This window comes from Chiloscyllium punctatum, chromosome 22 (assembly GCF_047496795.1).
Source record: "Chiloscyllium punctatum isolate Juve2018m chromosome 22, sChiPun1.3, whole genome shotgun sequence".
In the NCBI taxonomy this organism is placed as follows: Eukaryota; Metazoa; Chordata; class Chondrichthyes; order Orectolobiformes; family Hemiscylliidae; genus Chiloscyllium; species Chiloscyllium punctatum.
Genome location: NC_092760.1, coordinates 91,700,383 through 91,724,211, shown reverse-complemented (window position 1 = coordinate 91,724,211; position 23,829 = coordinate 91,700,383).

Below are 23,829 nucleotides of genomic sequence, written 5' to 3'. Positions count from 1 at the left end.
TTCATTGGGGAATGCCCAATTAACCGTAAGCATCTATATAACTTTATACTCATGTACGTGTAGGTACACATTTCACCTCAGATTTCACCTGGGAAGGTTACAGCCTAATGCCCTCAATATTGACTTCACCAGCATCAAAACCCCCTTATCCCCCTATCCTCTATTCCCCTATCCCCCTATCCCCTAATCCCCATATCCCCCTATCCCCCATTCCCCTATCCTCCTATCCCCCTATCCCCCATCTCCCTATCCTCCTATCCCCCTATCCCCCATCTCCCTATCCTCCTATCCCCTAACCCCCTATCCCCATCCCCCTATCCCCATGTCCCCCTGTCCCCCATCCCCCATCCCCCATCCCCCTATCCCCCATTCCCCTATCCCCCTATCCCCCTATCCCCCATCTCCCTATCCCCTTATCCCCATCCCCATCCCCCTATCCCCCTACTCCCCTATCCCCCTATCCCCCATTCCCTTATCCCCCATACCCCTATCCTCCATTCCCCTATCCCCCATTCCCCCATCCCCCTATCCCCCTACTCCCCTATCCCCCTATCCCCCATTCCCTTATCCCCCATCCCCCTATCCTCCATTCCCCCATCCCCCATCCCCCATCCCCCCATTCCCCCATCCCCCATCCCCCTATCCCCCATTCCCCTATCCCCCATTCCCCCATCCCCCTATCCCCCCATTCCCCTATCCCCCATTCCCCTATCCCCCTACTCCCCTATCCCCCTATCCTCCATTCCCCTATCCCCCATTCCCCCATCCCCCTATCCCCCTACTCCCCTATCCCCCTATCCCCCATTCCCTTATCCCCCATCCTCCTATCCTCCATTCCCCCATTCCCCCATCCCCCATCCCCCTATCCCCCCATTCCCCCATCCCCATCCCCCTATCCCCCCATTCCCCTATCCCCCATTCCCCCATCCCCCTATCCCCCCATTCCCCTATCCCCCATTCCCCTATCCCGCTATCCCCATCCCCCTATCCCTCTATTCCCCTATCCCCCTGTCCCCCAAGCCCCTATGCCCCTATCCCCTATCCCCCTATCCCTTATCCCCCTATCCCCATCCCCATATCCCCTATCCCACATTCCCCTACCCCCCATCCCCCCATTCCCCTAACCCTCTATCCCTCTATTCTCCTATCCCCCATCCCCCCAAGCCCCTATGCCCCTATCCCCTATCCCCCATCCCCTATCCCCCTATCCCCCATCCCCCATTCCCCTATCCCTCTATTCCCCTAACCCCCAACCCCCTATTCCCCTATCCTACCCCCATTCCCCTATCCCCTATCCCCATCCCCCTATCTCCCATTCCCCATCCACCTATCCCCCAACTCCCTATTCCCCTATCCCCTTATCCTCTATCCCCCTATTCCCCTCTTCCCCTATCCACCAATCCCCTATTCCCCTATCCCCCTATCCCCCAACCTCCTATCCCCCATCCCCCTATCCCCCAAACCCCTACCCCCTATCTCCCATTCCCCCACCCCCATCCCCCTATTCCCCCACCCCCTATCTCCCTATTCCCCTATCCCCCTATTCCCCCACCCCCATCCCCCTATTCCCCCACCCCCTACCCCCTTATCCCCCTATCCCCTATCGCCTTATCCCCCCATTCCACTATCCCCCATCCCCCATCCCCCAAACATCTATCTCCCTATTCCCCTATCCCCCATTCTCCTATCCCACATCCCCCTATTCCCCTATTCCCCTATCCCCCATCCCCCAATTCCCTATTCCCCTATCCCCCAACCCCCTATCCCCCTATCCCCCTATCCCCTAACCCCCTATCCCCCTATTCCCCCACCCCCATTCCCCCTATTCCCCCACCCCTATCCCCCTATCCCCCTATCCCCTATCCTCCATCCTCCTATCCCCAATCCCCCTATTCCCCTATTCCCCCTATCCCCCATCCCCATCCTCCATCCCTCCACTCCCCTACCTCCCTTAATCCCAAGCCCCTATGCCCCCATTCCCCTATCCCCCATTCCCCTATCCCCCATCCCCCATCCCCCATCCCCCTATTCCTCTATTCCTCTATCCCCCTATCCCCCAACCCCCTATCCCCCATCCTGTATCCCCCTATTCCCCTATCCCCCTATCCCCCATTCCCCTATCCCCCTATCCCCATTCCCCTATCCCCCATCCCCCATTCCCATATCCCCCATTCCCCTATCCCCCAACCCCTTATCCCCGTATCCCTTATCCCCCATCCCCCATTCTCCTATCCCCCATCCCCCTAGTCCCCTATCCCCCTATCCCCTTATTCCCCTATCCCCCATCCCCTATTCCCCTATTCCCCATCCCCTATCCCCCATCCCCCATCCCCTATCCCCCATCCCCCATCCCCTATCCCCCTATTCCACTGTCCCCCATTCCCCCACCCCCTATCCCCCTATCCCCCTACCTCCCTATCCCCCACCCCCACCCCTATCCCCCTCTCCCCCATCCCCCTATCCCCTAGCCTTATCGCATGTCTCGCCCTCCCCCTTCTCCCTAACCTCTCCATATTCACCTAACCACTCCACCCTTCCCACTGACCAGTCACAACAGCCCTCTACCTGTGTCCACCTATCACCATCCCAGCTACCCCACCCTCTCCCCACCCCTTCCCTCTATATGCCTCTGGGCTCTCCACGCCCCCTCAGTCCTGACCAAGGGTTTCAATGGAAACATTGCTGTCTGACCTGCTGTGCTGTTGTAGCTCCACGTCTATTGACACTACATACAGGTAAATATATACATGGACATATATAACATATGTAAAGATATATATTTGTACATTTAAACATACATTCATACAATCATGTACTTCTCCCAAATTGCATTCATTCAGTTATTGGTCAGAGTATTGAGTACAGGAGTTGGGAGGTTATGTTGCGGGTGTACAGGACATTGGTTAGGCCACTGTTGGAATATTGCATGCAATTCTGGTCTCCTTCCTATTGGAAAGATGTTGTGAAACTTGAAAGGGTTCAGAAAAGATTTACAAGGATGTTGCCAGGGTTGGAGGATTTGAGCTACAGGGAGAGGCTGAACAGGCTGGGGCTGTTTTCCCTGGAGAGTTGGAGGCTGAGGGGTGACCTTATAGAGATTAATTAAATCTTGAGAGGCATGGATAGAATAAATAGACAAAGTATTTTCCTTGGAGTCGGGGAGTCCAGAACTAGAGGGCATAGATTGAGGGTGAGAGGGGAAAGATATAAAAGAGACCTAAGGGGCAACTTTTTCATGCAGAGGATGGTACGTGTATGGAATGAGCTGCCAGAGGATGTGGTGGCGGCTGGTACAATTGCAACATTTAAAAGACATTTGGATGGGTATATGAATAGGAAGGGTTTGGAGGGGATATGGGCCGGGTGCTGGCAGGTGGGACTAGATTGGATTGGGATATCTGGTCGGCATGGACGGGTTGGACCGAAGAGTCTGTTTTCACACTGTACATCTCTATGACTCTAAGCAACATTAGGAATAACACCCCATGAACAGCCAGTCCATGGTCTGTTTATTTACATTATTGACAGAATTATTGGTTTAAAATACTATTGGGTTGGATAAGATTCCTCTAGCAGTTTGGAACTTCCTCCATTCTGGTCCCTTGAGTATCCCTGTCTTTAAACTGCCTCAGTTCAGATCTGGAACTCTCTCCACCAACCCCTGCCCCTCAGTTTCCCCCTTTAAGATACTTCTCCAAAAGGACTGCATCTTGTCCAAATATTTGTCCTAACTCTTCCCTTTGTCGTAAAATATGGAATTTTGTTTGGGAACACTCCCATAAAAAATGAGGACAGATGTAATGGGGGATCAGTGTTACCCATTGGCTGGGTTATGATGAGCAGAGGAACACACAGAGCTGGGGAATACTCAGTGTTCAGTGGTGGCTATAGAAATGTAGCAGCTTTATGGCTGTTCATTTCGTTGATGCTGTGGTTCTAATATCCAATAACTAATCCCACAAACTGAAACATCAAAATGTCTCCCATTGAATGAATAAACAGAGCAGACACATCAAAAAGTAATTTTAGCAGCAATCGGGTTCCATTAAATATTTAATGCTCATGTTCGCTGTGGATTTGGATATGAGGGATCCCGGAGTGACAGAGGATGGAGGCGATGTCTCCTGATGTTGTACTGATGCCTGGTTTACAGGCACAGCATGAGGCTTGATCTGACTACAAAGACTGTCAGGAAATTCTCACCCCAACTCTGTCTCCCATCAGATGGTGAGTCTCTCACCAGATCCTCATTACGTGAGCACAGTAGGAGGTATTTATTGCTGTGGATGCATTATTAACCCTTTCTGACTCATAGACAACACCCACATGAACTAAAGTGCACCCAGAAATGCAGATCTCCCTCAACACAAGTATTGCACTGGAAGCTTGCTGGGTTTGAGTTTGCAACCTCCCAATACAGGAATGATGGTTTAACACTTTGAAACTGCCAACCTCTTACTAATTGTTACTGAGGCAGTGAACGGTGAGGTGGGTGAGGTGGGTGAGGAGGGGACATTGACATTTCACTCCACTTGCCTTTAAAATAGAACATAAATATGAATTTTAAAAACGCTACATGTAAATTTACTCAACGTTGCCATCATGTGTAATCCACTGGAATGGAAACTAACAATTTCCAAGTCCGGAATCTCAGAGTACATACAGTATTTACAAATGCTTTAGCCTGTAATCAGCCAGGGTTCACACATTTAATAACGATGTGGAGGAGCTGGTTTTGGACCTGGGTGGCCAAAATTAAAAATCACACAACACCAGGTTATTGTCCAACAGGTTTAATTGGAAGCACTAGCTTTCAGAGCAACACTTGTTCATATCACCTGAAGAAGGAGCAGCGCTCCAAAAGCTAGTGCTTCCAATTAAACCTGTTGAACTATAACCTGGTGTTGTGTGATTTTTAACTTTGTACACCCCAGACCAATACTGGCATCTCCAAATCAGGTTTATTTGGAAGCACTAGCTTTCCAAATGCTGCCCCTTCATCGGGTAGCTGTGGAGCAGGATCATAAGGCACAGAATTCATAGCAAAAAGATCTCAGTCTCATGCAACTGAAATGATATATTGAACAAACCAGGATTGCTGTTAAGTCTTTCATCTTTTAGAATGGGTTGCAGGTTTTGGTTCATTAATATGTAAATCCCAGAACTTATTTAAGTCACCTTCTCGAGATAACTTAAGGTTTTCTATTTAAAAAGTGGCTTCTCAGCTCAGGCAATGCAGTAAAGTTAAGAGGTTAAAGGCTGTCTTGAGACCAATCTTGAATCAGACTGGTTCTATTTCCAAAGTAGAAATTTATAAAATATTACATTGACTGCCTGCAGATTGTGCTTTTTTGAGCAAAATAGAATGTATCTGTAAATATAATTCTGCAATTACAAATTCACTCCATAGACTTATGTTTGTGTGTGCAGGAGAGAGAAAGAGGGAGAGAGAGAGTGTGTGCATGTGAGTGTGAGTGCATGTGACAGAGAGTGTGTGTGAGTGTGTGTGTCTTTAAGCTTGGTAAAGTGTGGGTGTGAGTGTGATGGCATATAAGCCTGTGAGAGGGTGTGCATGTGGGTGTGTGTGTGGGGGGGGTGTATGTGTGTTTTGTATGAGAGTGTGTATGTGCATGTGAATGGGAGTGTATAGTACAGTGAGGCACCTGTAGTGTGACATGAACCCAACGTCCCAATTGAGGCTATCCCCCTGGATACTGAACGTAGCTATCAGCCTCTGCTCGGCCTCTCTGTGTTGTTGTGTATCCTAAAGTCCGCCTTACAGGATGGTCAGCCGAAGGTTCGAGGCTGAATGTCCCTGACCAACTGGGAGTGAACACCCCTGTCTGGTGACTGTTCTGTGGTGTCCATTCATCCGTTGTTGTAGAGTCTGCTTGGTCTTGCCAATGTAGATCCTTGCCTGCAGCTTATGAGATAGACGTGAGTCACGTGAGTACCTGCCGCATACACCGAGGACGATGCCCCCACATGTAATGGTGGTATCCATGTTGACAATCTGACACATCTTGCAGCAGTTGCCATGACAGGGTTGTACAGTGTGGTGGTCAATATTGTCCTGAAGGCTGGGCAGTTTGCTGCAAACAATGATCTGTTTGAGGTTTGGTGGCTGTTTAAAGGTGATAAGTGGAGGTATAGAGAAGGTGCTCATCCTCATCGATAATGTGTTGCAGGCTGTGAAGAACATGGTGTAGTTTCTTGGCTCCCGGGAAGTACTGGATAATGAGGGGTACCCTATTGGTTGCAACTTGTGTCTGTCTCCTGAAGAGTTCATTACAGTTTCTTGCTGTAGCACATCGTATACACACACATACACCTCCCACACTCACACTCACATATACACCCTCTCACAGGCTTAGACCCCTTCACACCCACACACACATTTTACCGAGCTTACACACATGTAAAGACACACTCACATGCACTCACACACACATGCACACACTCACACACATGCACACACTCACACACACATGCACACACTCACACACTCCTCTTCTTCTCTCTCCTGCCCACACAAACGCATATACGTCTACAGGGTGAATCTGTATTTACAGAAGTATATTTATAGATACATTCTGTTTTGCTCAAAAATTGCATAATCTGCAGGCAGTTAGTCCATGTAATATTTTGTAAATTCCACTTTGGAAATAGAACCAGTCTGACTCAAGATTGGGATACAGGCAGACTCTAATCTTACACCTTTAATGTAGCTGAGATGTTACCTTTTGTTACAAAGAACAAAGAAAACCTACAGCCCAGGAACAGGCCCTTCAGCCCTCCAAGCCTGAGCCGATCCAAATCTACTGTCTAAACAGCCCTTTCTTCATCTAACAACTTGGTCACTTCCTCGAAGAACTCTATTAAGTTGGTAAGGCACGATCTCCCCCGCACAAAACCATGTTGCCTATCACTGATAAGCTCATTCTTTTCTTAAATATAAGTAGATCCTATCTCTCAGTATTCTCTCCAGCAACTTCCCCACCACCGACGTCAGGCTCACTGGTCTATAGTTACCCAGAATATCCCTACTACCCTTCCTGTGCAGGGGTACAACATGAGCACCTTCCAGTCCTCTGGCACCTCACCAGTGTTTAAGGATGCCACAAAGATATCTGTCAGGGCCCCAGCTATTTCCTCTCTCGCCTCCCTTAGCAACCTGGGATAGATCCCATCCAGTCCTGGGGATCTGTCCACCTTAATAACCTCTAGCCTACCCAACACATTTTCCCCACTTATGCCAATGTGATCCAGACTAATCAAACTTCTATCTCTAATCTCAATATTCATCATGTTCCTCTCCTCAGTGAACACTGATGCAAAGTAATCATTCAGAATCTCACCCATTCTCTCAGGTTCAACACAGCCTTCCTTCATTATCTTTTAGTGGACCAATCCTTTCTCTAGTTACCCACTTGCTTCTTATATAAGAATAAAATGCTTTGGGATTGACCTTAATTCTGCTGGCTACAGCTATTTCATGACCCCTTTTAGTCCGCTTGATTCCTTGTTTAAGACTTGTCCTACTCTTCCGATATTCCTCCAGGGCCCGTTCTGTTCTCAGCTGCCTGGACCTTATATACACTTCCCTTTTCCTCTTTGTTAGAAAACCTTAAGTTAGCTTGAGACTGTGACTGGAATGAAGTTCTGGGATTTACACATTAATAAACCGAAACCTGTAACCCATTCTAAAAGATAAAAGACTTAACAATCTAGGTTTGTTCAATGTATCATTTCAGTTGCATGACACTATAATCTTTTGCTATAAATTCTGCATCTTATGATCCTGCTCCACAGCTCCCTGATGGAGGAGCAGTGCTCTGAAAACTAGGGCTTCCAAATAAACCTGTTGGGCTATCACCTGATTTGTGTGTTTTTTTTAACATTTAATTACAGTAATGAAAATTTTTAGAAAGCAAATTTTTTTCTAGTGAGCTGTGGGCATCGCTGACTGGGCCAGCATCTATTGCCTGTCCCGAAATGCCCTTCAGAAGGTGGGGGGGAGCTGCCTTCCTAAACCACTCAGTCCATGAAGTGTAAGTTGACCCAAAATGCTGTTAGGGAGCGATCTTGACCCAGTGACAGTGAAGGAATGCTGATATATAGTCAAAAGGTATGCAGTGTAGGTGGATTGACAATGACAAATTGTCCATAGTGTCTTGGGATATGCAGTCCAGGTGGATTAGCCATGGGAAATGCAGGGTTACAGGTCAGGGTGGAGTGCACTTCAGAGGGTTTATGTGGACTTGATGGGCCAAATGGCCTGCTTTCACACTGTAGGGACTCTATGATTCTATATTTCCATGTCAGGATGGTGAGGGGAACTTTAGACGGTGGTGTTCCCATGTATCTGCTGTCCTTGTCCTTCTAGATAGAAATGGACGTGGGTTAGGAAGGGTCTGATGATCTTCCATGAATTTCCACAGTGCACCTTGTAGATAGTCCACAGTGCTGCTACTGAATGTCAGTGGCGGAGCGAGTGGATGTTTGTGGATGTGGTGCCAATCAAATGGGTTACTTTGTCCTGGATGGTGTAAAGCTTCTTGAATGTTGTTGGAGCTGCCCCCATCCAGGGGCAAGTGGGGAGTATTCCATCCCATTCCTGACTTGTGCCTTGTAGATGGTGGACAGGTTTTGGGGAGTTGAGAGGTGTGTTACCAGTCTCTGACTTGCTTTTGTAGCCACTGTGTTTGTGTGGTGAGTCCAGTTGAGTTTCTTGTCAATGGTAACCCCCAGGATGTTGGAGATTCAGTGATGGTAATGCTGTTGAGTTTCCAAGTGCATTAGTTAGATTGTCTCTTGTTGGTATTTGTGTGGCACCAATGCTACTTGCTGCTTTTCATCCCAAGCCTGGGTATTGTCCAGATCTCATTGCACTTGGACATGGCCTGCTTCAGTAACTGAGGGGTCGCGAATGGTGCTGGACACTGTGACGTCATCGGTGAACATCCCCACTTCTGGCTTTATGATGGAGGGAAGTTCATTGATGAAGCAGCTAAAGATGGTTGGGTGTAGGACACTACCCTGAGGGACTCCTGCAGAGATGTCCTGGAGTTGGGATGACCGATTTCCAGCAACCACAACCATCTTCCTCTGTGCTAGATATGACTCTAACCAGCGGAGAGTTTGCCCCTTGATTCCCATTGATTCCAGTTTTGCCAGAGCTCCTTGATGCCATACTTGGTTGAATGCAGTTTTGATGTCAAGAGCTGTCACTCTCACCTCGCCAGAAGGATGACTGAGTAGAAATACTGGAATTAAAAAGCTCTTCCCATTTTTTTCTGCGATACCCACTAATCTGGAATAATCTACAAACCTGGAGTTATTTTTCTGCTCCCAATTCCATGTATTTATCACAATCAGCAATATCTGCTGCACTGGCCCACAAACCTAAACCTTTAACCAGTCTCTTGGACAAGGGGAAGGCTGCACACAGCCACACGTGGTCAGTGGAAGTCAACCAAACAAAGGAATAAAGTTGTTGTAAAGAATTTGTGAGGGGTAGGTCTTGCCTTACAAGTCTTATTGAATTCTTCGAGGAGGTGACCAAGCATGTGGATGAGGGTAGAGCAGTGGATGTAGTGTACATGGATTTTAGGAAGGCATTTGATAAGGTTCCCCATGGTAGGCTTATGCGGAAAGTCAGGAGGCATGGGATAGTGGGAAATTTGGCCAATTGGATAGAAAACTGGCTAACCGGTCGAAGTCAGAGAGTGGTGGTTGATGGTAAATATTCAGCCTGGAGCCCAGTTACAAGTGGAGTTCCGCAGGGATCAGTTCTGGGTCCTCTGCTGTTTGTAATTTTTATTAATGACTTAGATGAGGGAGTCGAAGGGTGGGTCAGTAAATTTGCAGATGATACAAAGATAGGTGGAGTTGTGGACAGTGAGGAGGGCTGTTGTCGGCTGCAGAGGGACTTAGATATGATGCAGAGCTGGGCTGAGGAGTGGCAGATAGAGTTCAACCCTGCCAAGTGTGAGGTTGTCCATTTTGGAAGAACAAATAAGAATGCGGAATACAGGGTTAATGGTAGGGTTCTTGGTCAGGTGGAGGAACAGAGAGATCTTGGGGTCTATGTACATAGATCTTTGAAGGTTGCCACTCAGGTGGATAGAGTTTGTAAGAAGGCCTATGGAGTATTATCGTTCATTAGCAGAGGGATTGAATTCAAGAGTCGGGAAGTGATGTTGCAGCTGTACAGGACTTTGGTTAGGCCACAGTTGGAGTACTGTGTGCAGTTCTGGTCGCCTCACTTTAGGAAAAATGTGGAAGCTTTGGAGAGGGTGCAGAGAAGATTTACCAGGATGTTGCCTGGAATGGAGAGTAGGTCGTACCAGGATAGGTTGAGAGTTCTCGGCCTTTTCTCGTTGGAACGGCGAAGGATGAGGGGTGACTTGATAGAGGTTTATAAGATGATCAGAGGAATAGATAGAGTAGACAGTCAGAAACTTTTTCCCCGGGTACAACAGAGTGTTACAAGGGGGCATAAATTTAAGCTGAAGGGTGGAAGGTATAGGGGAGATGTCAGGGGTGGGTTCTTTACCCAGAGAGTGGTGGGGGCATGGAATGCGCTGCCCGTGGGAGTGGTAGAGTCAGAATCATTGGCGACCTTTAAGCGGCATTTGGATAGGTACATGGATGGGTGCCTAATCTAGGATAGAAGTTCGGCACAACATCGTGGGCCGAAGGGCCTGTTCTGTGCTGTATTGTTCTATGTTCTATGTTCTATGTTCTAATACCTATATCTGGTATTTCTTGACAATTGTCCTGATAAGTGAAGACAAAATGTGTCTTTCTCAGCAGTACTCAGGTTCTGTATCATCAATAAACTAGTTAAAGATGGAAACATAAGAGGTAGTAGAAAAATTGTTAATAGAAGTAAATTTTTTGGGCTGTCTCAAAAGATTACCGAGATTTAGAGCAGGAGGTTGAGGAGAAAATTCCAAAGTTAGCGGCTGTATGTCTGATGACACAGTAAACACTGGTGAGACACAGCTGAGGTTAGAACTGGAATAATTCTGATTGAAATAAATATGTGGTTGAGAAATGTGAGGGCCAGTGTAACATTGAGCAGGGAACCACAGATTTCTTTACCTCGTGTAAATACAAAATGAAACTCAAAAGATCTACAGTAATTTCCAAACCAAGTGGATGCTTTGTACAATTAGATTGAAGAATGCAATAAGTTATTGGTAAATCTACTAAACGATCATTAATACACTACATAAACAAAACCCAAAAGCCATCTGGAAATCTGAGAAAGGAAAAGAAAATGCACAAGTTCTCAGCAGAGAAGCTCAGCTGGTGACCGGCCCATTCACTGTCTCCAATGTTTCTTGTTATTATTCCTAAATAATTCATGCACAATTGATTCATGGTGTGTAACAAAAGAACTTTGAAGTGGTCAATACTTGACAATGGATGAACGATAGTTTAAATTAAAATAAGACAAAATATAATCTGCCTACATAGCCTATAGAAAGACGTTTTAATCAATTGAATTTATTATTGATATGAGCATTTACTTACGTGCAGAAACCAGCAAAGTACACGAGAGAGAATCCAATACAATGTTGGGATTCTAGCTGACGTTATTACTGATCATAAGACCAATAGGCCATTCAGCCCGTCGGGCCTGCTCCACAATTCTCAACCCCATGAAGATGAGAAGCGCAAGATTTAAAAGGGACCAAAGGAGCAACATTTTCATGCAGCAGGTGGTGTGTGTATGGAATGAACTGCCAAAGAGGCTGGTACAATTACAACATTTAAAAGTCATCTGGATGGGAGTATGAATAGGAAGGGGTTTGAAGGATATGGGGCCAAATGCTGGCAAGTGAGACTCGATTAATTTCGGATTTCTGGTCGGCAAGGATGGGTTGGACCGAAGAGTGTGTTTCCGTGCTGTACGAGTCTATAACTCTATAACTCATTCTCCAGCCTTCTCCTGATCAGCCTTAATCCCCGTACTAATCAAGAACCTATCTATCTCTGTCATCAATATGCTCAATAACTTGGCCTTCATGGCTCTCTGTAGCATTGAGCTTTACAGAGCCATCTCCCTCTGGCTGAAGAGATTCCTCATCATCTCAGTTCGAAAAGGGTCATCCCTTCACTCTGAGACTGTGCTTCTTTGCTCTTTCATTAAACCACCTTCATCTGACAGAACTGCACCTGGACCTCAAGGAGGATCTCTATTGAAATCAGAGAATTCAGAGGCTCCTGATGCAGTTAAGTAGATAATTATTCAGGTAAAGTGAGACGAGTAAATTCTGAAACAAAAACAGAAGTTGCTGGAAAAGCTCAGCAGGTCTGGCAGCAACTGTGAAGAGAAATCAGAGTTAATGTTTCAAGTCTGGTGACCCTTCCTCACGATAAAACATCAAGTCTAACTCCTGAGTTACTGTTCACCCAACTGCCCAACATACCTCACCCACCCCTGACTACAGCTCCCAGACAATTTATGTGCCTCAGATCTGGAACCCCCCCCCCCCCTTCCTCCACCCCACAGCTACAGACCCAATGATTTCCCTAGGATACAGCCCCACCCAGCCAACCGAATACATTCCATCCACCCTGACCTATCCCAAACACTCCATCACTCCATCCTTCCCACCTGGCGCTATGTAAACTTACTGACTGGCACCGTACCCACCTCGCACCACATTCCCTCCCCACCTGGCACACTATACCCTACACACATGGTGCACTATTCCTCTGGCATCCTCCATCCCTTGCACGTGGGGCACTCTACCCTCCCAACACCCTTCACGTATCTACTTTGCTATCACAGGAGCTCTCAATGTGGCTGTTGTGATGGTGGAGCTGTAATTTACAGGAAGTGACATATCTTTTTTATTCATCTGTGAGGTGTGAGTGTTGCTGACTGCCCCTAGTTGCCCCGGTTGTGGGTTTGGAAAGTGCTGTGTCAGGAGCTTGATGATTGTGAAAACGGGACGTGGTTTTCATTCTCCTGACTGTTCTACACTACAAGGGCCTGTCAGAATGGAAATCTCTCTCCACGATTCTGGAGGGTCCCTGATTGGAATCCCTGTCCAAAACGGAGAGCTTTTTTGTTTAGTAAGGAAACGGGAGTGCTGTGGTATGACTGCTCCTCAGAAAACCCGACCCAGTATATTTTGTGAGAGTTGGTGGAAAACTAGGAAGCAATAATTCTGTGCCCTCTCACCAGTTTAACAGTGTTGGTGTGGTGTATACATGACAAGGCACAGTTAATGTGCTGCGTCATGTACAGTATACACCACACTTCCTGATGAAGGGCTTTTGCCCGAAACATCGATTTTCCTGCTCCTCGGATGCTGCCTGACCTGCTGTGCTTTTGCAGCACCACTCTGATCTTGCTAGCACAGTTAACCTAAGTGTTAAAAAAGGATCAGCCAGTAACATCTTTAGACACATCCTTAATATGTATGTTTGCATCTAACTGCTGAAAAACAAATGTGTGGAAAGTTAATGTGAACAGAGCTTTTCTCCAAAGCTTAGAAAGCTCAAATGTTCCCTCTAGAGGCCTTACTTTGTATTACATCTCTGGCCACATTAACAATCTCCATCTGTCCTGTGTGCATGATTCCTGATGAAAGGCTTTTGCCCGAAACATCGATTTTCCTGCTCCTTGGATGCTGCCTGAACTGCTGTGCTCTTCCAGCACCACTAATCCAGACCTATCTGTCTGTGTCCTGTGTTCATGTCTTTGCTGCTGCTTCCTGATTATTTAAGGATTGGATCAGGATTTTGTCAGTACCATGACCACCATTCCAGTACAAGTAAATACAGCAATAAATGCTTCATTATTTGCCCAATAGCATCGGTACCAGAATCAAATTAGCCTCAGTCCACAGCCCAGGCTTTGCTATTGGTTCTGAACTTCTACATCTTAAACTGCCTACATTTAAAAGTTGGACATTTTAAGTTCCAAACATATATCATATCAAATACAAAACACTAACTCTGTTTCTCTCTTCACAAATGTTCTACAGGAACTCTGCGTTCATTTCTGGCCTTCCTTTTACGGGCAGAATATTGTTAAACTTGAAAGGGAGCAGAAAAGATTTACAAGGACATTTCCAGGGTTGGAGGATTTGAGCTACAGAGAGAGGCTGAACAGGCTGGGGCTGTTTTCCCTGGAGCGTCGGAGGCTGAGGGGTGACCTTATAGAGGTTTACAAAATTATGAGGGGCATCGATAGGGTAAATAGACAAAGTCTTTTTCCTGGGGTTGGGGAGTCCAGAACTAGAGGGGCATAGGTTAAGGTGAGAAGGGGACAACTTAACTTTTTCATGCAGAGGGTGGTGCATGTATGGAATGAACTGCCAAAGGAAATGGTGGAGGCTGGTACAATGATAACACTTAAAAGGCATCTGGATCGGTATGTGAAGAGTTTAAAAGGATATGGGCCAAACACTGGCAAATGGGATGAGACTTATTTAGGGTATCTTGTTGGCATGGATGAGTTGGACCAAAAGGTCTGTTTCTGTTCTGTACAACTCTATGTCTGAGTTTCTCTAGCATTCTCCATTTTCATTGCTGATATTTTAGTATTCATTGATAATTTGTTACCCTATCACACTGACTAAATGCCCCAAATATGTTAACAGAGTGTGATTATTTGTGTCATGTTACTTTTAATTCCCACCATTCCCACCATGTCCCAACACCACCATTAGTTGGACAGTCAGGTCACCCTCTAACAACTCACTGACAATTTGAGGGAAATTCCCGATGTGTGATTGCCTCCCCACTGCCCCCCACCCTGCCCCCCCCACATTGTAGACTTCTGAGGCCCAGGAGAACAGGGGGCTAGTTCAGAAGCCCTCATTGAAATCCCTAACCCACCGTTGTGCTATTCCTATTAGCTTAAATCTATGTAATGAAACCCACTGGATGGATCCAGAGGTGGTGGCATGGTTGTCTTATCACAGAACTAGTAATCCAGAACACCAGACTAATGTTCTGGCCACAAGCTCAAACTCTGTCATAACAGCTAGTGAAATTTGAATTCACTAAAAATCTTGAAGGAAAAATTAGTTTTGATGACAGTAACCATCAATTGGTGTGAAAACCCATCTGGTTCACTCTTCCTTCAGGGAAGGGAACTGCCTTCCTTCCGTGGTCTGGTCTAGATGTGACTCCAAACCCACAGCTATGTGGTTGACTCCACACTGCCCTCTAGTCTTATAGCTGCGAGACTGGGTAAGAACAGCAAATTTCCTTCCCTGGAAGACTTGCGGAAACTGAATGGTTTTTAGAGTTAAAGTCTAATTAAATACTAATTAAGTTTCAGATTCATTTGAACTGAATTCCCCAGTGGAAGTGGTGTGATCTGAGCTCATGTCTCATCATCATTAAATATTTTCCAAGAATGATTTGAGGTTGAGTCCTTCCAAAATGATTAATATTTTACCAGGAGGGTGCTGTTTCGTGAAGATGTGAAGGCTCCCTCAGAAATTCAAAATCTGCACTTCCTGCTTCATCCAATCACTGAGTCCTTTTATACATCAAGGCGATATTTCATTATTTTGTAATAATTACTTTTGCAGAAGCTGCTCAAAAGTCATCTTTTTAAATGGAAGAAAAAGCTAATTGGCCAATGAAACTCGTGTTCCTTATTTCTTCTTGTGATTCCCTTTAGGTTGATGGGTTAGAGCTGCTGCTGTGCACTCGAAATCAAAGCTTATTCATAAAATTTGTAAACAAAAGTATTACACAAATATTTCAACTTGAACTTGATAGGATTTGCAGGCTCAGCCTGTACAATTGTAACAAGCTTATATTCAGCTGATCTGTAGCCCAAGGGCAAAACTTTTCAAATTCCAAATCACAGAACGCACACATAAAGTTCTTGATACAATGTTTCACGCAGAGGTGCCTCATAGATCTTTCCAAAGATCTTGATTTACAACCAGCATTGATTGTGAGGTGAACAGCACGAGGGCTATTGGAGACCTCAGCTCCAAGTGTACTCTGGCTGAAAGGGTTTAGACTGTGCCTGCTCCTCACTGGACCATGGCAGAGGCTGCCCCAGCCTAGAGTCCATCCTTCAGTGTGCCGGCTGGAACATTGGGCAGCAGAAGGCAAACCTTTACACTGAAAGACCAACGGGTTTTGGGCAGATCAAAGAGTATCTTTCAGCGAGTTGATGGTCCTCCAGGTGCAGTTGCTGTTTGTCTCAGGGTGTGTCCTGTGATATTGCAGAGTCCTGTGTCACAGGCAGAGGGACATTCCACAATGATCTCTTACCAACACCCCGACAACACCCCACCCGAATCCTCCAGCCTCCGTGGGGGCAGCATGTGGAGCAGGTGAGAGTCCGAGTGTACAGGAAGGAGCAAATAGGAAGGGCCTTTCTCAGCATCTCCATCTTGGGGCTTGTTGGAATGTTCGGAAGATGAGGCATTTGGCCAAATGGCTTTGAGAGTCTGCTCAGGGAAGAACCCCACAGGACCAACCCTCTCCTTTCCTAGGGTCCGGAGGATGTTATACACTGACCGCTGACTGATGGACTTGTGGCCAAAGGTGTTTCTCTGCAGAAATGTCCCAATAAAGGTCAGGTGGTACACCATGTGGTCAGGTGGTACACCATGTAGGTAAAAACAGGGTAAAAACAATGACTGCAGATGCTGGAAACCAGATTCTGGATTAGTGGTGCTGGAAGAGCACAGCAGTTCAGGCAGCATCCAAGGAGCAGCGAAATCGACGTTTCGGGCAAAAGCCCTTCATCAGGAATAAAGGCAGAGAGCCTGAAGCGTGGAGAGATAAGCTAGAGGATGGTGGGGGTGGGGGTGGGGGTGGAGAGAAAATAGCATAGAGTACAATAGGTGAGTGGGGGAGGGGATGAAGGTGATAGGTCAGGGAGGAGAGGGTGGATTGGATAGGTGGAAAAGGAGATAGGCAGGTAGGACAAGTCATGGGGACAGTGCTGAGCTGGAAGTTTGGAACTAGGGTGAGGTGAGGTGGGGGAAGGGGAAATGAGGAAACTGTTGAAGTCCACATTGATGCCCTGGGGTTGAAGTGTTCCGAGGCGGAAGATGAGGCGTTCTTCCTCCAGGCGTCTGGTGGTGAGGGAGCGGCGGTGAAGGAGGCCCAGGACCTCCATGTCCTCAGCAGAGTGGGAGGGGGAGTTGAAATGTTGGCCCACGGGGCGGTTTGGTTGATTGGTGCGGGTGTCTCGGAGATGTTCCCTAAAGCGCTCTGCTAGGAGGCGCCCAGTCTCCCCAATGTAGAGGAGACCACATCGGGAGCAACGGATACAATAAATGATATTGGTGGATGTGCAGGTGAAACTTTGATGGATGTGGAAGACTCCTTTAGGGCCTTGGATAGAGGTGAGGGAGGAGGTGTGGGTGCAGGTTTTACAGTTCCTGCGGTGGCAGGGGAAAGTGCCAGGATGGGAGGGTGGGTCGTAGGGGTGTGTGGACCTGACCAAGTAGTCACGGAGGGAATGGTCTTTGTGGAAGGCAGAAAGGGGTGGGGAGGGAAATATATCCCTGGTGGTGGGGTTTTTTTGGTGGTGGCGGAAATGTCGGCGGATGATTTGGTTTATGCGAAGGTTGGTAGGGTGGAAGGTGAGTGTCAGGTGGTACACCATATTCCAGCAAGGCCAGGCACTAAAACAGGGCTTGGAGTCAGTGTGTACTTTTCAGATTGCAGCAATCGCTTCGCACGGATTAAAGCAAGATCTCCGTCCGCACGTTGTAGTGTCATGTCTGTAAGGCGATTTCAGCTTACAGTGTAGTGTAAACAACTTTAAACAGGATGCAGCAGCAGCAGAGGGAACTGGAGTTGAACATCTTTTAAAGAGGCAGGTCAAGTTGAGAAGGTTTTTTAAAACAGTATAATTAATCCAAGGGAAAAGCAGAAAGCACTGGATTATCAGCAACATGAGTAACTCGTCGAATCTCAGGGGCTGCATTTTCAGAAGGTGCCAAGGTCTGAGATCTGATCCAGAGGAGATTGACTCCAGGTGGATGAGGGATGAGGGATGAGGGATGAGGGATGAGGGATGAGGGATGAGGGGGTGCAGTGTGGGGAGGATGTAACCACTGAATTTGAGCAGCAAAGGGGTTTTATTGATTGACTGACTAGAGAGAGATGGTTTCCAGTGACAGAGCTTGATAACACGAGGAACGTGCTGATGGTAATTGGGAAAAGAACACTCGAATGATGAGCCATGTGCTTTCTGAGCTGAGGATTTGGGAAACCCTGTGTTGCTAGTGGAAGAAGATTAATGACAAAGGGAATAGTTTTTACAGCACCAAAAGAGGCTCTTCAACCCATCATGGCCATACTGGTCATCGGGTCCCGGTCTACCCTACTGTCGACTCCCAATACTACCTCCATAGCCATGTATGTTGTGGCATTTCGGGTGCTCATCTAGCTGTGTCCTCGGTGTTATGTTGGTTTCTGCACAGGATGGGAGGAGGAGGAGGAGGCCGAGGAGGAGGAGGCCGAGGAGGAGGAGGCCGAGGAGGAGGAGGCCGAGGAGGCCGCTCCTCCATTCACTATGATCATGGTTGATCCTCTATCCCAATGCTTTATTTCTGTTTCCTTCCTACATCCCATGATATAATAGCCTTAAATACTCTGCCAAATGTCCCATGTGATCTTTCCACAAAGGGCTAAAGATCACTAAGTCATCTATGTAGATGACACAATTAATCAATCCCGCAACAACTCAGTTCAAGAGCCTTTGAAAACTGGCCGGCGCCTTTTTCATCCCAAAGGGCATGACTTTAACCTGATGCAGCCCATTTGTAATCACAGAAGCAGAAACGTCTTTTGCTCTCTCCGACAAAGCTACCTGCCAATAACAGTGAAGTCTGTCCAAGTTGGTGATGTAAGTGGCTTGTCCTACTTTATCCACACAATCCTCCAACCATGTGATTGGGTATGAGTCAGATTTAGACACAGCATTGGCCTTCTGATAATCTAGGCAGAAGCGTTGAGTACCATCAGTTTTGCATAGCTTTAAGAGGATTAAGCCTATAGGGGTGTTGTTTTATTGGAACAGCATTCCCTACGTCAATCTCATGTACTATGGCACTAGTCCTCCCCATTCAAGTTCTACATAGGTCTTCATAGCACTGTTGATAAAGTGTGGCACTGGAAAAAGCACAGTAGGTCAGGCAGCATCCGAAGAGCAAGAGAATTGGAGTTTCAGGCATAATCCTTCTTCAGGACTGAGGTGGGGGAAAGGGGCTGAGAAATAAATGGAGGGGGTGGGGCTAAGGGAAAGGTAGGTGGTTTGGCAATAGGTCGGCGAAGGGAGGAGGTGATGGTGATTGGTCAGTGGGAAGTGTGGAACAGATAGATGGGAAGGGAGATGAACAGGTAGGTCAGGTCAAGTGGGTGGAGCTGAGTTCGAGGGTTGGTACTGAGATAGGGTGGGGGGTGGGGTGGGGTGGGGTGGGGTGAGGGGAGACTTTGAAACTAGTGAATTTGATGCTCATGCCATGTGGATGTAAACTCCTGAGGCAGAAGATGAGGTGTTCCTCTTCCAGTTGGTGGGTGCCCTTGTGTAGGCAGTGGAGGAGGCTCAAAATGGACATGTCCTCGAGGGCGAGGGAGAGAGAGAGAGAGAGAGGGAGAGGGCTTCATATCACTGAAATAATTCAGTCCTCTGTTCCTGGGACAGATAGCTTACTACCCTTTCCCACTCCTTAAAGACTTCCTCATTATTCAATTTATTCTGAGGCACTTCAAAATCCAGATCATCTGGATTGGATGCCTCACTCTGAGAGGCAGTTACTAATACCTGTTTCTCGGATTCCCTTTCCCTGTCATGGCAATGTTTCAAGCATGTTCACATGACATCACCAATAAACATTTTCCTATCTGGCATCTTTATCAGATAATTCACCTGAATGAACTTCTTCTCAATCTGATAGAGACCACTATACCTTACTTTGAAGGGATCTCCTACCACTGGGAACAGCACCAATACTTTATCCACATGGGCGAACATGTGAATTTTAGATTTCTTATTTGCCTCTTGCTTCATTAGGTGCTGTGGCACCTTCCAGCCTTGTCGAGCTAATTCACCGACTCGGTGTAATCTTTCTCTCACCAAATTACACAATCCAACTGGGAGCTCTCCGCCTTCAGACCTATCAATTTTTTCTTAATTAATTTAAAGGCCCTCTTACTTTGTGTCCAAACATCCATTCAAATGGCATTAAATGAGTTGATTCATTTGGAGAAAATAATAGAAATGGGGTCCCTCTATCCCAGTCATTTGGGTATTTCTGGCAATCAGCCTTCAACATGGTCTTTAGGGTCTGATCCCACCTTTCCAATGCCCCCTGGGATTCAGGATAGTACCCACTGGATTTAACCTATTTGATGCCTGAACTATCCATCACCTCTTTAAGTAATTTGGCAGTAAAGTTGGACCCTTGCTGTGTCTGAATCTCCCTGGGTAATCCAGAATGGGTAAAGAAAGCGAGCAATGTCTCCACAACCTTTCTTCGCCTTGACATTCCACAATGGAATTGCCTCCAGAATCCTGGCAAACACATCCATTACAGTTTGTAAATATCGTTTCCCGCTTGTAGTTTTAAGGATAGGACCCATACAATCAATTATAACCTGCCCGAAAGGTTCCTCAAATGTGGAAATTGGCATCAAGGGCACTGGGTTTACCACTTGGCTTTCCCATCTATGACAGTGAGGGTAAAATTCAATGATATCTTTCTGTAATCCAGACCAATAAAAATGCTTCTGTATCTTAACCTGAGTGTTCCTCACTTCGAGATGAGTTCCTCCAGGTAACGTGTGCGCTACCTGCAATAGTTCCTGTCTGTGTTTGACTAACAACACAATCTGGTGAACTTCCTCCCATTTCTCATCCGCACTAACCTGCCAAGGTCTCCATTTCCACCTTAAGATTTCATCCCAAGGTAATAGCAATCTGGAATACTCTCTGATTCCTTTTCCAAGTAGGCTTTATGATATAAAATCCTTTATCATCTCTTCTTTTTGTCATAATTCCATTAATCCATCCGAATTAAACTCCTCCGTCTAATCCTCTACCTGCTTAGACTGTCCCTTTACCATCTCATCAAGCAGAGCGTCAGCTAACTCGACCTCAACTCCTTCATCATTCTCTTTTGTTCTCCCGTCTTGTTTTAACTTATTGCTGTGGGATCTTGTCACCACACAGTCTAGAAAAATTCCAGGGTATTTTTCTTTGAACTCCTCAGTTCCCTGGTTTTCTTTTGGCTTTTCCACTGCAATGGGCATCACTCCTGACTGTGAACCAGCCATATCGTTCACAAGAATAAACGGTATTGCTGGAATAGCCCATTGTCCCATTACTCCCACTGTCACATCCCCAGTCTTGATTGGATTTTCTAGCCTTAGGGGTAAACTACTCCTGTCTCCATTTATTCCAGGCATTACCAGTCTCTCGGACGATATTTCAGAAGGACTGCAAATATTTTCATCTCTTTCTATGAGAGATGTACTAGCTCACCTATCTCTCAATATTTTAACTTTGTTACCTACTTCTCCTGATCTACCGAAGTAAATCTTACCCACACAGGTGAGACCTTTGAATAGATTGGATGCTATCTGACTATCCAGCCTGTGATTAGGCTGTGTACTCTCCTGCAGCTCCTCAATTCTCTTGGGATTTCTTTCACTGCCTTAACTAATCCCTCTTTGACCACCTCCTTTACCCCAGTGTCTTTCTTTAACCACCCGCACTGTGACTGTGTCCCCCACCTTATTTACAGTGAAAACACCCAAGGCTTTCCCACCCTCTTCAGTTTCTTTTTTCACGTGGTAAACTGTTCCTAGTGTGGGCTACCTTTTGATTTTCATTGAAGAATCTGCCTCGTTCCCAATTGCTATCCCTCATGGAGAGAAATTGCTGTCAGAAGCTAGATTTCGATTGATGTATTAATGCAGATTCATTTGCCATCCCTGCTGCTCTGCTCGCTGTTTTAATGTTCTGTTCCTCAACGTGAGATCTTATCATTACTGGACACGAGGTTTTAAACTCTGCCAGCAGAACAATATCACTAAGAGTCTTCTATGTCTTTTCACTCTGAAATGTTCTCAGCCAACTATCAAAGTTGCTCTATTTAATTCCTTTAAACTCAAAATAAGTCTGGCCTTCTTTAAGTTTCTGAACAGTTATCTATCTGCTTTGGTACCAATTCCTAGACAATCTAAACAGTCTTTTTTACTGCTTCGCATTCTCCTGACACGTCCTCAGAGTGCTGCGAACACCTCACTCACCCTGCCCATCAACTCAGTCTGAATTAACATTTCCCACACAGTTTCTGGTACAGCATCTGTGTAACCAGTTTCTCAAAGGAAATGGCTCAGACATCTTTTTCGTTGAATGTTGGTAACGTTTGGACATATTTGTATATCCTGACCAGGCTGCCGGCTACAATGGGTTTGCTCACCATTGCTCCTATCCTGCACTTTTCCCTCGGTCATTTAAAGTCTTTTTGCTTAAAGTTCAAATCCATTTTTTTTCCAGTTTGAACATTCTTTCCCTTCCTTCTGCTGGAGTGATTCTTTCCTTTTCTCTTTCCTCTGCCTTTAATTGTAATTCAAACTGGTTCAGTTCCCTTCCTTCACTCTCTTTTTTACCCTTGAAGTTCACCTTCTAATTCCAATGGTGTCATTTGCAATTTAATGTTTCCAACTCTGCTGGTCCTTGACTATTTCTCGGATATACCTCAATGATTGGCGAACAGTTTCAGCTTCCTTATATTCCTAGTTAAACCCAATTTTAGCCTGTTTGCTAATTCTACAGGTGTCACCTTTTTCTGTTTAAAAAACTTTCTTGGCTAATTTGGGAAGCACCTTTGACCCCCATAACCTCTTTAGCAATGATTATGAGCCATTTCCCCACTTTTAGTTTAACTAACAAGTTACTGAAATTAAACAGATTTTCTACTTCTCCCTTAAGTTTTCTTTAAAGATCTAGGACTCTTGTCCCGAAGACTCTTAAAATCTTCTGGGACCTTGTGTGCCCTAAATCTGTCCAAATTCCAGACCCAACTCACCAATCTGTTAGAAAACAGAGGTCGTACCGTCCGAGAACTCGAACAGAAACACCCAAAGAAGCACTTTACCCTATAATCTGTAAACAGAGGGTGAAAAGTGGTGTAACTTGCTTTTCAACAATTTCTAGTGGTTAAATTAAATAAATTCCTGACACACAGTTTAAAATCCACAAATAACTATTTATCTAACTTGAATAGTGAACAAATTAACTAAACAATTAAAAAACCAAATAAATTCCTTCAAACTATTAACTTTTCCCAAAGGAACCAACATTCTAATGGTATGCTGTTTCAATAATGCAAATCCCACTCATATATCAAAAAAATGTAGTCTCTCAAAGTTACAGCCAGGTTACAGGCCTTCTGGAATGTTCTGTGCCTTTCCCGTCAATTTGTCTGCCAGGAATGCCCACTCCATCATTGGTACTGCTGTTAGTTAGATGGTGCCTTCTCGAAGACACGATTAGATGAGATTACTTCGTGTGGAAACAGGCCCTTCGGCCCAACAAGTCCACACCAACCCGCCAAAGCACACCCACCCAGACCCATTCCCCTACATTTACCCCTTCACCTAACACTATGGACAATTTAGCATGGCCAATTCACCTAACCTGCACATTTTTTGGACTGTGGGAGGAAACCGGAGCACCCGGAGGAAACCCACGCAGACACGGGGAGAATATGTAAACTCCACACAGACAGTCGCCTGAGGTGGGAATTGAACCCGGGTCTCTGCCACTTTGAGGCAGCAGTGCTAACCACTGTGCCACCC